The sequence below is a fragment of the Macadamia integrifolia genome, chromosome 4, assembly GCF_013358625.1.
Source record: "Macadamia integrifolia cultivar HAES 741 chromosome 4, SCU_Mint_v3, whole genome shotgun sequence".
Classification (NCBI taxonomy): domain Eukaryota; kingdom Viridiplantae; phylum Streptophyta; class Magnoliopsida; order Proteales; family Proteaceae; genus Macadamia; species Macadamia integrifolia.
The window spans coordinates 34,170,205-34,186,492 of NC_056560.1; the positions used below are offsets into that span (position 1 = coordinate 34,170,205).

At 36.8% G+C, this 16,288-nt stretch overlaps 1 long non-coding RNA gene across 1 annotated transcript; it reads left to right on the plus strand.

The window, feature by feature from the left end:
* Positions 1-6,861: 6,861 nt before the first annotated feature.
* Positions 6,862-15,125, plus strand: LOC122077583. The gene is made up of 3 exons (XR_006139846.1): positions 6,862-7,025; positions 7,403-7,528; positions 14,826-15,125. It is a non-coding gene; the product is annotated as an uncharacterized LOC122077583 (long non-coding RNA).
* The last annotated feature ends 1,163 nt before the right edge of the window (positions 15,126-16,288 follow it).

Below are 16,288 nucleotides of genomic sequence, written 5' to 3' on the forward strand. Positions count from 1 at the left end.
TGAGAAAATAAGTGTATCAAATAGGAAGCTTTTTGCCAATTTCCACAAATTTCGATCAATTGGGACTAACCCTGATGGGTGTCCTTATTCTATTTGCAGGGGGTGGTTCCTCCTTTTTTAGGGTTAGACTTTGGTTTGAAAATAGTATCAAAGATATGATAACTCATCAGTTTTGAGTAGAGCATTGGTGAGATAATTAGAGTTAAATTGTTTATTGCTTTATTGGGAATATGATTCTTGGGAGAGGGTTATGCTCACCGGCCTCGTGCGGCAAGCCAATAGGCAACACTAATAGGGGCATAGGACATGGCATCATACATGAGAGACCAGGTGTCATTTCAAAGGGGGTGGGGAGAGAGAGAGATAAACACAACGGGCACTAACCGTGTGCCCAGCCTTTTTCTATGACTATAAATTTACATAGGTTTGTATTGTGTTTTTGCTAATTCTTAGAGTTTCAATATTATTACTTCTATACAAATTTTGTTGAGTATAACGGATTCGGATGAAATTTTTATCCATTTAGAGGACAGTAAATTTCTGCTTGGTTTTTTTTTTTTAGACTTCATTTGTTTTTTGAAAAATAAAATAAAAAAGAGGGGGGAATTTTCAACTAATTTTTTTTCCACTTATTCTTTTACTTGCAAAGGAATTAATGAAATTTTTATTTGCTTCTTATCCTGAAGAAAAACATGATTAGTTTTGAATTAGTAACAAGTATAGCCATGAATAGGGCTGACTGGAGAAATGGCATATATGTGGTGGATCTTGTTTAGTTGGAGTAAGGTTGAGTTGAGTTTATTAGTTGAATTGTATCATATAAAATGATTGTGTGAGTGTTCTCTTTTTCCACCCAAGTCCTCAATTGTTATTGAACAAAGGAATGATGAACACTATCTCTTTACGTTCACATATCTGGACACAATCCTTATTTTAAGAGATGGGTCAGGGGGATCTTTTCACAACACTTCCCTTAGATTATAAAACCTTGTCAGAAGAAGCTTATTTATTTTCAAATTTAAGAAATGCATTATATTATTTCATGGATAACAAGCATATAATAATTAAAAATCCCTGCTATCATTTGTTACGGGTAGAAAAAAAGAATCCATCCAAGAAAACTCAAAGATTAAAAGAGAAAGTGTGTGTTACTTGGAGCTTAGGTATTGGAGCTTAGGTATTTCCAGCCCTAGGATCTTGTTCTTCGTTTCTAGGGCCATCATAATATACATTAGGTAGCTTTATCCTATGTAAGTTCTAATGAAGTCTCACCTGTGAAACAACCACCGTCATTGGCAAACTCTCTCTAGATTAGAACTTCTTGTCACCTTCTCCCACCTTTTGTTGCTTGCAACAATTTTGGGGGTGGTACCTGCAAACAGTTTGTAATTAATCATAAATAAATAGTCCAAGCAATTGCTAAGTATCCCAAATTTCCAATATAGCTCCAATAATCCTAGTTGCAACCTTGGTCGAACTGAGGGAAAATGCGCAAAAGGGTGGTAGGTCATCTTTTGAAACTAGGGCTCGAGTCACTTCGAAATGATAGATCTAAATATCTACAATTCATTGCTCGAATGTGCCATTTTTTGTAAAGGTTTCCCAAGTCTTTTGTCTTTGTACCATCAGTATTGTTAAGTGTTCTCTTACCTAACCAATGTTTCCTTTATTTTTTTTGGCAAATGTTCCTTGATTTAAGAAGAGATATGACTGGTAGAGTAGACCACAAGTTCAAATCAGTTCTCCACCTAGGATGAAGAGTTAACTCTCCTCACATGAGATCCCACCATTGAAAAGGTATTCAGACCGTTGTTTAATATTGCCTCATATGGGGAGGTAATCACATGAAGAGAGTAAGCAGTCTCCTCTTAACCTATTCAACTTTTATTATTATTATTATTATTATTATTATTATTATTAGTAAAAAAAAAAAGAATACTCTTTGGTTATGTCCTCTATGACCAAACACAGTCATATGGGCATGAAAAAACCGTCGTACCCATTGAATCATAAATTGGTCAATGCCTACCCTCCCATTGGCCCATGCATTGGTGTAATAAAGATGCAACCAAGGACTATTCTATCGCTCCTTAAAAAATGACTCATCTTGATCAAGTTCAACTTCCTTTTAGGTGTCAACATATAAGTATATGATTAGTTTAGCATACGAAAATTTTGATTTTATCCTCAGAGAAATTGTTCAATTGGTAAAGACTAACACTTCAAAATTAGGAGGTCATATATAACTACAACAAAAAGAACATAGTACAATGTCCGACTCATCCACCAGTTCACCACCAATGTTCCACGAAGGCATTGAGTTAGACTAGGAGGTGAAGAGAAACTTTTGACCAACTCTGTTTTTGATGTATAATACGTATAAAAAAAATGACTCATCCTGATCAGGATGAACTCACTGAATTCTCCAAATACTGATAAGGATGACTGAATGAAAAACCTGGAACTTATCATAGCAGTTCTTGTCTAAACCCATTCGATTCGTTGGAAGCGGAAAACTAAAGAGACTACAGTACGACTAGCATTGTTACTATAGTACGACTAGCAGTCCTCACGTTGCAATCGTCATCTCAGTTGACTAGCGTACTTCTGTTGCTTATATCCATTCCGCGGTGGTGGGGTCTCAAAATCGCTGGCTTCGCTATACTCAGTACGATAGATCATACATACGGTCTACCAAAATATAAGGAATCCTATCCTCAAACAAAGAGCATTTCCAATCCTTTTATCACACCATTCACCAATGATGATAGCGCAGTGATTGCTGATTGGTCATCATCGGGGCAAGGGACAAGGGACAAGGGACACGTAGGGACTATATACGGAACCTATAGTCTCGAGAGATGAGACCCATCTAGACGCTGGAGATGTTTGCTATTGGAATCAGGGAAAGAGATTCCCATAAATCTCAATGGGTCCCCACTTATACATCCATAAAAACGTCTAGGCACGACATGTGAGGTTCTTGTGCACGAATCTTGCTGATGTATGGTTTCTCTTTTCTTTTTCATTTTTTTATTTTTATAGGGTACTTTTCACTGAAAATATCTGGCCTCATCCACGTGCTACACGTTTCCCACTTGGCGCTATCTCATAATTACTAATCCATTTTTGACACGTAGATTTTATGGATAAGGAAATGTGCTGACGTGTTTATCCCATGTGAGAATCGAAGCGAATAGAAACTCATGGAAGGATATAGCATATGATGTGGTGTTCGATTTCCGTTGGCTGAAGGCGTGTGGGGAATAACCAGTCACCAACTTTAACCAATAGCAATCGAACACATTCACTGGTCAAAGTAGAATTCATGTGACAATAACTCTGTAAGCATAAGGACATAAGAAAGGCATTGTGGCTTTCCATATTTAATCACTAATTTAAATTCTTAAAGTTATCTTATTTTATTATATATGAAGGTTCCTAGGGACTTCGCTTACACCAAAAGCTCAAGTTGGTAATTAATTAATTGGTACGTTGTTTGGGTAAAGAGCCATGCTCACACACTAATTGTGTGAAAATATCTGGTTTCACACACGTGTCATGCTCACACTTTTTTCTCTCTAAACACTCTTCATTAAACCGAATAGAACGTAAGAAAGAAGTATTACACGTGCCATGCTCAGACGCTCTTAAGGGTGTTTGGTTAAGTCTGATTTCAGTAGGGTTGAATCGATTTCGGTCCATTGTTGGATCAATCTGAAATAAAATTGTTAAGAAAGTGTTTCGATTACAGTTGGTTTTGATTTTAGTTTGATTTCTTATCTATTTTCATTACGATTTGCAATTAAACTATTTTGGATTCAATTTGATTCAATTCAATTTTTATTTTACATGTATACATAATTTGATTTTGATTTCTATCAGTTTCATTCAACCCATTTTTCGGTTTTGATCAATTTAATTTGATTTTTATTTCTATCAGCTCCATTTTTTGGTTTTGATCGACCCAGATTGGCCGATTGATCTAGTCGGTTCGGATTCAACTTTAACACCGTTACCATACAGTCTACGCATATTCAATTTGAAAAATATAAATCGAACACAGGTGCCGATCAAGAAAAGGTTCACTGGACTATTTTATAATGACAACGGAAGGGGAATGTGACGTACGATATTTTATTCCTTAATCCCTCATTTAAATTCCTAAAGTTTATTTAATTTATTATATCCGAAGGTTCGTAGCGGCTTCGTTTTTTCCTTTTAATAGCTCCAAAGCTCAAGGTTGTTTGTTTGGTACTTGGTACTCGGATGCTTTTCATTTTACAAAAATCTAGTTTTGTGCACGTGACACGCTCTGCACTTAGTGCCACCGAAATATCTCTTCCTCGCTTATGGGTTACTGTAGATTAAGCTTTAAATTAATCCTTTTATTATTATTTATAAGTATAATTACTAAGTCTGTTTTGCCACGTAGTTCAGATGAGTAAGTGACGCGTAGGATGACGTTTTCCTGGGGGTGAGTATCAAAGAGGATTGAGACAAATGGAAGGCTACGATAACGACTTCGTGTTCGATTCCTATTAGTTTAAGGCGTGTGGGAGGCGTGAATAGTACACTTGTTCAATTTTAGCCAATTGAAATCGAATTATATAAAAATGTCAAGAATAGTACGCTTAGCTGACTTTTGGTTTGGAAGCGTGGAGCCAAATGAGTATCTCCGTTGGCATTTCGGAGGAGATAGAATTCGTTGCTTGTATGATCACCTTGCCGTACGAGTTAGTGATCAATATATGTCTTACTTTTTGCTATTACAAGGATAAAGAGGGATATATATGATAACAAAAAGGATAAGTATTAATTGTTGATTAATACAATCAGATGACCGTACAAGCAGCATATCCGTTCTCGTTCCGGAGGGCCGAAGGTGGCCTCGTCGCCTCATAAAACGGGTGGGTTGTGTTTGTTTGCAATGTTTTGCAAAGTGGGAATAAAGCGGTGAAAAAGTGGATCCGGGATTCTCTATCATGTAGTCATCCCACACAACATATAGTATAGGTCCAAGGGTAGAGGGTATCTTGAGCTGCATGTCTATGCCTTTGGGCTGTATGTCTGAGGGCTCCTAGCCCTTGGATATACATTACACTGGAAATAATTATTGCTGGCCTCTTATTTTTCCATCAGTCAAATCTCAATTATATTCTTGCATCATTGTTTAATTCATCTCAATATATTTTCAACAATTATTTAAAAATAAATAAATATTCAAGGACATCCATTGGTGAAAAACAAACCATGGGATCATAAGATATCATTAATATATGTTAAGCATCCAAAACTACCCGTTTATGACAAATATGGCTAAGGCCGAGGTGCCATGTGACACTTTGTTGAGGGGCCATAGGCTACGGATAGGGGGTATATAAATAGATCTACACACCCCTTATCTTACAAGGCCAAGGGCAAACCTTGTAGCTAGTTACGACCATAGTTAGCAAATTCGGATTCGGGAATTATTCGGGCGGATAATTATTCGGAATAATTCGATTGATTAATTTAAGGATTCGGTCAAAAAAGCGGTCAAAAAAGATTATTGGGTTTTTTTTTTTTTTTTTTTTGTTTTTTTTAAATACTGTTTAAGTGGACCGAATAATTCGGTTTAATCCGGTTTGGTCTGAATTATTTGCATTTTATATTCACTTTTCAAAAAATCACGAATTTTATCGAATTTTATTTTTAATTCGGATTCGGTCAAAAATTTTGATAAAATTTGAAAAGATTCGATTCGGCCGAATAATTCACGAATTATTCGGCCGAATTGATAACACTGGTTACGACCTCACTAGTCTCACCGCGAATTATTCGGCCGAATTGATAACACTGGTTACGACCTCACTAGTCTCACCACAAAACTACATTGTATTAGAGTGTTTCAAGGTAAAGAAAGTCAAACTCATATCTATGTTTATATCTAAAGAGTGGTTTGAGTTTGACTCACTTGACACTGAACAAACATATAAGGTGATGTGCTCAATGAAAATATTGCATAGGAGTTACCAGAGAGGCTACACAAAGGGGTTGGTTTGAAGCTTTAATTTGATCAACATTTCTACATCCAAGGATGACATGGATAGCACAACATTATAGGGGAAAAAGATAGCGCAAACCAAATCCAACAAAATACAGAAAAATAAGAAGGAAAAAAAAAAAAAAAAAGAAGGTTGGTCTAACACCCTAATTTGGTCCGTGAACAACTTTATATTGTCATTTAGTATATTTCTTGGGATCGAAATTATATATATATATATGTTCATTAAATTTTGGACTAATGCAATACATGATAAATATTTGAAATGAACTAATAGTCACATTAAAGTGGGCATCGGTTACAAAAAAAAAAAAAAAAAAGAAGCAGGCCAATTTTTTCCATTTTTGAGGCGGTGGGGTGGAATCCTGTGTCATTATTGGTTCTTTCCCCCTAAATATTTGGGCTCGGATCTTATGTGGCGCACTATGATGTTTGGGACCCATTTTGCGTCCAGAAACACCTTAGATTTCTGACAGTTAAATATGCCTTAGACGCCCTGTTGTGCCATGAACAAATTCAATCCTAAATATTTCATCATAGCATTCGTATGGCTTGCGCCGATGACTAGCTTGCGGCGCGATGCAGTTGATGAGCCGTTACCAACAGCCAAGCGCGTAAGAAGTAAAAACTAGAAAGAGAGGATTCGGTTCGGATGAATCCGAAAGCTAGAAATCTCTTTATCTTATTATAAATCAAGTGTTGTATCTCCATATCCTCTTATAATCAAGTGCTATAGTCCGCCGCATATTTTATTGTTTTTACCCTTTTACCTCTATATTAATATTAAAATACAGAGAATACATGGGCATAAAGCGGGGGGCCCCGGAGGCTGGAGCATCCAGTCTTGCTTTCACTATTTTAGTTTATAGTTTCCATTTTAAAAGCCCCATCGTTGTTCTTCACCGGATAATCTCCCTCTTCCTCTTCCTCGTGTCGATCTTTCTGCAACTTCGCTTCTGGAACGACTTTTACATCTCTCGTAAGTATCAAACCAATCCTATGAAATCGATTTCCTTCGGCTTCGCGACTCTACTTTGCAATTTAGTTTTATTCTCAGATCTTACCGCCTCTCGCATCTATAACGAACTGATTTCCGTCACAACTGTTGCAACATATGTTTGGATCTTTGCATTCATTGTTCTTTCTTAAAAATTATGCAGATTTTATTTTCCAATATAGATTTTGATTTATATTATTTCTGCGTCGGAGATGAACTTCTCTGAACCTGAAGTTTTTCTGGTACTTCTTTTTTCATGTGATCTGCAAGGATTTCTGTACATTATACAATCAAGCTAGTAACTCTTATCATTTATTGTATGCATGATCATTTAATTCGCACTGCAATGCCTCCTACAGATGAAACTAGCGAAGAAACCCTCGACGATGGATTGTACATCATTACGCTTTCTAGTCCATGGTGAAGCGAACGATCTCCCTCTCCGTGCTTGCTTTGTGTATAACAATGGACTTAGTCTTCTCCACGTACGTACTACTTCACGACTTTTAGCTTCTGTTGCAACTTTTTTTGCTTTTCTCTTCTAGATGGATGAGTGCTTGTGTTGCTGCTTCACCTGAGGGGATTTTACTTACTCTTGTTTGTTCCATTCATTTTTTATCCATTTGTGTAGTCCGATTCTCTTTATTTCTATCAGATTATGTTGCATTATAATCTTGAGCATTCAAGAGAAATGTTGGAATGAAGGCGATGGTGAATTTAGTTTCCCTCCCTGTGGTTTACCCTTTCTGGCCTCCATTTTATCTTATTTTTTCTCTGGCCAGCATGTGTTTAAGTGCATTGTGGCTATGATCTGTGACTGGTTATTCTTTTGGTTTTCAGAGTGAAAACACCGCTTTTAAGTCTTTATAAGTTTTAGTTGCTCAGAAGTGGTTTCTTTGAGAAGGTAACAATTTCCTAACCTGTTCAAAGATGGTATATCTTGGACACCTGCATGAATCATCTTTCCCCTTCTGGCTAGTTGATTTGTGATTGAGTTACCTGTAATTTTTTATGATTCAAGGTAGCATTGACAATGTGTTTAATAATTACATTTTATGATGAACTGAAAGTATAAGAATACGCAGTGTGATACTACATACTAGAAGACAATTTGTTAGATATGCTTTATCGATAAGTATATTATTGTTTGTAGTTACAAGGTTTCAATTCTTAGTTTTTAATTTAGAATTCCTTGGCGCCCTAAAAAGAAAGATCCCAATTCTTTTTTCTTCCCATTTTAGGCTGTACACCAGGCTTTTGGTACTATTGTTTCTTTCATTTTTAATTTTAATTTTTTTTGTTCAAATTTCGTTTTTAAATTTTTTTTAAAATTTTTTTAAATTTTTTTTATAAATATATTTTACAGTGATGTTATGTGACCTGATAATTGGTAGTTGTGTAGTTGGTGTTGAATAATTGTTGTAAAGTTGGGTCTCCTTGTTTCATATATAAGAGTGGTGTTGATGCAGAATATATAGTTGTGGGTTCTCTTGCATCTTGAACAGGTTTAATGATGATCAGATTGAATATATTTAATATTCTCTGTTCCTTAGGAATACTTTCAGATCATTTGTGATTTTCATAATTAAAAATTATATTTTTAATTAGATAATGGGTTTGGAGTAATTGGACAAGATTTCTGTATGTTTTGTGATGAGGGTTTTCAATGTTCAAAATTTTAGTAGAAGAAATCAAAGGGATTACCTTTTTCTGATTGATGATTGCTTTAGATCTTGTTTACACTTGTATTCTTATTGGTATTTCTCTATTGTAGATAGGAAATTGCTTCCTTTACGACAGAACTTAATGCCTGTTTTTTTCGTGTGAATGAACCATCTTATTCATTCTATTTCTTGTTGTTTACCGGTGTTAGTTTTATTCGCCTGTGTGCTGTTTTTTTCTTTCCGGTATTGGCACTCATTCATGTCTAGCTTTACATGTCAGCTGCACTAATATATGTACATGTTATTCTTGGTTGTCCAGCATTCCGTGTCATAAAACACGGCTTATCTTATGGTGTCTTTATGAAGTGCGTCTCTTCAGCCCATTTGATCTTGGATTATGGGTTATGCTTTTCCAAAGGATATACAGTTTTGTTTTACATGTTAAGAGAATACTCTTTGGATGTTGATATAAGCGAAAACAAAAGGAAATAGTGTCTTGTGGTTACACATTTGTTAAGTTCGCTTTGCAGTTTGTTCGACTTCTATGAATCATCCACTTATGAATGTAGAGAGCAGATGATAACGGTTTGTTTGACGCATGTGAACCATCTGATTGAGAATGTAGAAAGCAGGAAATAGGTTCGAAAGTGCATAATTCTGGTTGCATTCTCTTTCACATATGGATCAGTCCTCCTATAGATAAGCAAATTGGGGCTGTTTGGTATTGTGAGCTCCAAGCAAGTGGGCCTATCCATGGTGAGTATGGGAATTGCTATTGAATTTGCATAGTGTGCTTTTGGATTCTATAATTGAATCCTTTGTAGCTTGGTGTTGTTTGTGGCTTGTTTAGAGTTGTGAAAGTTGGAAGTGGAAAGATTTTCTTGTTGGATCGGTGCTTCTCTTTCAACGAATTTCGAGATTTTTGGATAACAATGACGATAAGTTTATGTGTTTCACTTTCTTCGTTTTCAAAATTTTTCTTTCCTTTTACTGCCTTCCAAACATAGCCTTCATGTTTGGGTTTTGGTTGGAGTAGTAGGGATTCTACCATCATCATATTTTGGGGGGGGGGGGGTGGAAATACCTTCATGTTTCGTTTCTACTGTATTTCCCTCTTAAGTAGGAATCATTAACCATGTGGGCAAGATTATGATGCTTGAAGTAGACATCAATGTTCTGGTGCGTTTTATCTTTAGCTACAGCTTGCCTTTATAGTCTCTAGGATGATGATTGTTGCTAGTGGTATGGGTTGTTGATCGTAAAATATAGCCCATGAGTTCCGGGGTGGGGTGGAAATAGAAATACTAAGAATCTAGGGCGCTAATTCAGATGATATATGAATGCGTGTAACTAAAAACAAAAGGGAAATAAACAGGATTAATAGTGGTTCAGTCTCAACGTACATCCACAACCTAGGGTATACCACTCTAGGCTTTCCATTAGTAAATGTATTTTTCAGGTGCTAATTAAACTGTTACACACGCCTGTTTATCCATAGGTGGGAACCACTACTTGTTTTCCTGTGCTTACTGCTAACCCAGTTCACTTCTCCTCAACCAGTGGCAAGTAAAATAACCAAATTTAAAGCAAAGGTCCAGATTTCGTTTTTGACCTTTTTGAACGAGGTTGAACCTGAATATTTCTGGATTTAGGTCGAAATTCAACTTAATTCTGGTATATTTTGGTTGTAAATTTTTGTTGGCTATTTTCATTGGTCAAATGGGCATTATTTCTAAAACTTATTTGAACCTTCAAACTGGAAAAACGCACACCCAAAATAATAGTTTGGCTTCGATTGCAAGTGTATGCCATACATTGCTATATACATTCTCTAATATTGCCTATTCTACACATAATGTAATACTAGAACGCACAAGAATACAACTAAAACAACTAAAATATATATTGGGAATGAAAAAATATCATATTGAAAAGCATTTCATAATTTATCGTGGTACATGTGATATACTAACATAGTAACGTGGTTCATATTACATAGTACATGAACACTTTCCTAAGTCAAATTACATGATACATGATTACATGTTACATATTGGAGTCATGCGCAAATCTTGCTCATTTGGAAAATCGTTGATATAGACACATTGTGGTAGTTTTAGTCTTGATTCCTGATACCTTGTTCCACTAAGAAATGTAGGCGATTTGGCAAAAAATTTTGAAATCTTGTTTTTCTTTTCCGCATCTCTCTTCCTATCGAAACTTTCGAAGCTCACGTTGAAATAGATCGATGTTGCATTTATAAGATTGTTTTGTATACACCAAAATTTCAAAATGAGTGAGATTTTGGTTGAAATGCCGAAATTTGGATCAAAATATGGTATGCTTATAGAGTTGAGCTTTGCTTCATTTCGAGGCTTCTTGAAACTGAAAAGTTTTGAGATTGACCAAAATTTCAAACCTTGTAAAATGTATAAGCACTAGTTGGAACTAAAACCACAACTAGATGAAATACTAGATATCACCTATATACAATTTAGGAGGGTTCTTGATAATTCAAAAACATATGTCGAGCATTCAGACGAATAGTTCAAGCAATTTTTTCAATTTAAGCACGAAAGCAATCATGTGAGCACACAGATTATTTGTTAATAAGTTTTTATAACTCAAAGCCCTCTGATCACTTTAGATACCATGCTTAGCTTACCAAGTGCTCTTAAATACATGCATACCATTCTCTTGATACCAACACCATCTTTTTAACTTAAATTTTCTCCCCCCTTTCACATCATCAAAAAGAGATATACGGGAGGTAGACATGTGGAAAAAACTTAGGAACATTGATATGGGAGGAAAATCTGCTGCAAACTGGGAAGATAACTAGTGAATCGCGTCCATCATGCTCATGTGAGCAACTCTGATGGCAGTAATATCTTTCCTTGCTTATGCTCTAAAGTCCTTCAGCTCAGTCTACTTTTAAACACTACATCTGATAACTCCTGCAATTCTCTTGGATGATGGCGACTCTCTGAGCTGGTCATCTCAGTGGGCTGATCAGTTTGTATATTCTCAGGCTGAGTTTCTCTCTCTTCTTAACCTTCTCCTCCCTCTTCTGCACTTTCTTCTTCCTCTTCATTCTTTTTAATGTGACCTATGTCCTATAGTCTATGAATCTTTCTATGTTAGCTCCCCATCTAGATTGACCCTAGTGATTCAAAATTCTTGTCAGAATCTTCCTGAAGGGCAATGATTCCCTAGATCTCTAGTTGGCACATAATTCCATGAATCTCAGCATAATGAAAAGAAGAATATTCTACCAATCAACACTCAGGCTATAGATGATGTGGCTTGAAGTGGTAGCACGTAATCTCTGTGACCACTTCTGGGTAGTATGTTGTAGCCTACAGTCATACTGAGAATCCTCTGTTACTTTTTTAGACTCATCCTATGTTCATGCTTTTAGGTCTTACAGATGGTCTTATGGACCCGACTTATCTGCCACTTCATCAATCTGATTATTAGGGTAGAAGAATACCCGAGGACCTTCACTGGATATTCCCATAATTTCACCTGTATATGTGGCTTTGAAGTAAATTTCTACTCCCTTCACAGAACTTCTAATAAATTCTTCCCCATTATCCATGGTGATATAGATGTTGCAGAAAAACAACCTAACTAGCTTAGGGTAGATTAATTCAGGGATCTCTAGAATGGAGTCCCAACCTAGGCTACGAAATAGCAAGGTGTCCTCTTATGACATACTTTCCTTGGGAGATTTGTTTGTTTTCATAAAACTCCTAGAGTTCTTGAACCTTGGGACCCACAAACAGACTTTCATCATATTCCTTGATTTCTTCTCTTTTCTAGGGTTTTCTGAGCTGGATCCACAATGTGTTTTCCTTTTAAAGCTTTTGGGCAATAGAAGTAGAATACTACTAATGGAGGCTGTTTGGGGGTGATTTGGTTAAATGGGGAGAGATTAGATGAAAGAGTGAAGTGTCATAGTCGTTCAGTGGTAAAATTTCAAAAATAAAAATGAGAAGACTTGAGCGCATGTGTTTAAAGCACGCTACGATGGTTAACCTTTTACATGCTTTGGTTAACTGCAAGCCCCAATTGACCGATCCTTTGATCTGGTCATTTGGCCTTGCAAAAAATTGCAGAATAAACAAATAGAACCATGTGGCTATTACCAAAAGCACAATTAAAGAGAATCTAAACATATATTAAACACACAAAAACTCAACCATTAAGAGCTATGCAAATATGATTAGTTTGCTATTAGAATAATGATTAGTGTGCCGCAGGGGACATTGGGGTTTTCCCCCATCCACCGACCCTAATTAGAGTGGGGAGGCTGGATGGGGGTATAATTATAAATATTTTATTTTTCTATTGTACTCCTACGATGACTTTATCATGATTTTATATTATAAATAAGGGACTTGGTGATCAGTTAAAGAAACACAAGCATTCTCCCATTCTTTCTGTTAACATGGTATCAGAGCCTAATTTCTGATCTAGGTGTTTAGTTTCTCAATAGACCTTCAACTTCCCTCCTCAGAATTGGCTAAATTTTTTGAGGAGATCATCATCACCATTACAAAGGAGATCGACCAGACTTGTGGCCCCATCTGCCAAGTCTCTGTATCAAACCTCCTATCTTCTTTGATGATTAGGGTTTTCTCCCAAAACCCTAATTTGCTTATTGCAACAGTTCTTCATCAAGCCTAGTATTTTTTGGAGTACATCACTACCCTTACTGGGCAATTCGATCCAAGTATAGATGCTTTATGACGGTTGATTTTTGAAGTTCTGGTATTTCTTTCTCATTGTAGATTTTTTTCTAGTTCAATAATTTCTGAAGTAACTACTATGACCTCTTGGTCTGATGGACAAAGTCGCAATGACTACATGCCTTTTGGGACTAGCTTTGTGAAATTGGACGGTACTAATTACCTCGTTTGGTTCAGATCTACATATATTACCATTGCTGGTAGAGGTCTTACTGTACACATTGCAGGGAAATTGAAGAAACCCTCTGATGAGGGTACCCCTCAGGATAAATGGGTCACTAATGACTCCTTGGTAATGTCTTACTTGATTGGTTCTATTCATCAATCTATTTCTCGAGGATTTTTGTTATTAGATACTGCTTCTCAGATTTGGGCTGCTGCCAAGGAAACTTATGGGCAACTAGGGAATGATGCTTAGGTACTTGAACTTCGTAAGAAGGTTTGTACCACTACCCAATAGGAACTTCGAGCTCTATGGTATGAACTGGACCATTATGCAGATTATCATCCCAAAAATGCTGAAGACAATATTGCTTACACCAAACATGTGGACAAAATTAGGGTGTATGATTTCTTAGCAGGCTTAAATGTCGAGTATGATCAGATTCGTGTTTAGATACTTGGCAAATCTCCCTTCCTTACTCTAGGATAGTCCTTTGCCATGGTTTATACGGAGGAATGTCGCCGTATCTCGATGCTACATACTCTTATTATTGAAAAATCAGATCTACAGATTGGATCTGAAGGATCAAATCGAACTGGTGATTCTACCAAGGAGATTGTTAAATGTGAACACTGCCACAAACCATACCATACCAAGGCCAATTGTTGGAAGCTCTATGGAAAACTTACTGATTTTGAGGCAAAGCGTGCTCGGGGTCAATCCAAAACTAAAGCCCATTAGGTTGAGACTGTGGACACTCTTCCTGCAACTAATATTGGACTCTCTCGAGGGGAACTCCAGGCTTTCAGACGTATGCTTAAGGCTTCCAATTCTTCTACTCCTGCCAATTCAGTCCCTTAGGGTTCTAATTTTGCTTAGTTAGGTATTTTATTTGGTGATCATTGTGCATCAGTCGTCTTCACTCCCTAGATCATTGACTCCGGTGTGACTAATCACATGACTGGTTCCTCCAGTTTATTTCACCAGTATTCACCCACCTTAGTCAGAGATAAAGTTAGGGTAGCAGATGGTACCTTATCATCTGTCTCCAGAAAGGGTTTTATTAAGTGTTTTCCTTCTATACCTCTGTCTTCAGTCTTACATATCCCTAATTTTACTACTAATTTGCTATCCATTTGTTGTCTTACTGAGGACCTAAACTGTAAAGTAACATTTTTTCCCTTCCCATTACATTTTCCAGGATCTGAAAATGGGGAAGATGATTGGATGTGGTAAGGTGCATGGTGGTCTTTATTTGCTTGATGATGGTTGTCTCCCTATTGCTATAGCATCAACAACACATCATCATCTACACTCTACTTTTGAATTGACTTAATGGCATTGTCGTTTGGGACACCCACCAATTGGGACCTTGTTTCTTTTATTTCCGCATTTAGTTTAAATCATGTACTAGGGATGAACTCTTTTGTGAGGCCTGTACTTTGGTTAAACAGACTCGTTCTAGTTATTTACCTTTAAATAAAAGCTCTTCTATTTTTCATTTGGTTCACTCTAATGTACTGGGTCCATCTCGTCAGACATCTATTTCTGGGAAAAGGTGGTTCGTGTCCTTTATTGAGTGTCATTCTAGAACTGCTTGGATTTACGTGATACAACACAAAAGTGAAGTGTTCGGTTGTTTTCAGCGGTTCCATAAAATGATTCAGACTCAGTTTAATACAACTTTGAAAATTTTGCGTACTGATAATGGAAAAGAGTACATGGAGGGTCAGTTTAAAAAATACCTAGCTGATCATAGGATTCTTCATCAGACAAGCTGTGTTGACACTCATGCTCAGAATGGGGTGTTAAATGCAAGAATAGGCACTTTTTGGATATTGCTCGAGCCATGATGTTTGCAAGACAGGTTCTATCTCAGTATTGGAGTGATGCTGTCCTCACAGCAGCCTACCTAATCAATCATATGTCAACTCGTGTCCTTAACTCCTTCCTAGTTCCTCCAAAGACTTTTGGGTGTGTCTGCTATGCTAGGGATCATCATTCACAGGAAAATTAGAACCTCAAAGTACGAAGTGTATCTTTTTGGGTTACTCTCCTACATAGGAAGAATACAAGTGTTACCAAAGGATACAAATGTTACCATCCTCCTACCCGACGTACAATAATAACAATGGATGTTGTGTTTCATGAATTTGTTGGTTATTATTCATCACCTCTTCAGGGGGAGTCTGGAGTTACTAGTGAAGAAGAGATGACTATGATTTGCTTGTTCCACCAGTACACCCATCATCATCACCTCAGGATCCTCATGCTCCACTAGATGGTGAAGGGACAGAACCTATTGTTCCAACTCAGGGGAGATGACTCCTATTGTTCCAACACAAGGGGAGATGACTCCAGTTCAGAGAACCATTGATGAATTCCAGAGACAAATTGATGACTCCACTCTTCAAGTTTATAGTAGGGGACACACCAGAAATAAGCAACTTTAGACTATCACCACTACTACAACACCTTACACATCCTTTCGTCAGCCCTGGATCTAGAACCGACTAAGCCTCATACTTCAAGTATAATCTCTCCTTCTGATCAACTTGTTACCCTCAGAAAAGGCATTAGGACCTGTACTCAACACGCTATATCTCATGTTGTTTCATATGATTCCCTTTCTCCCTCTTATCGTGTCTTTGTGTCTTCTCTTTC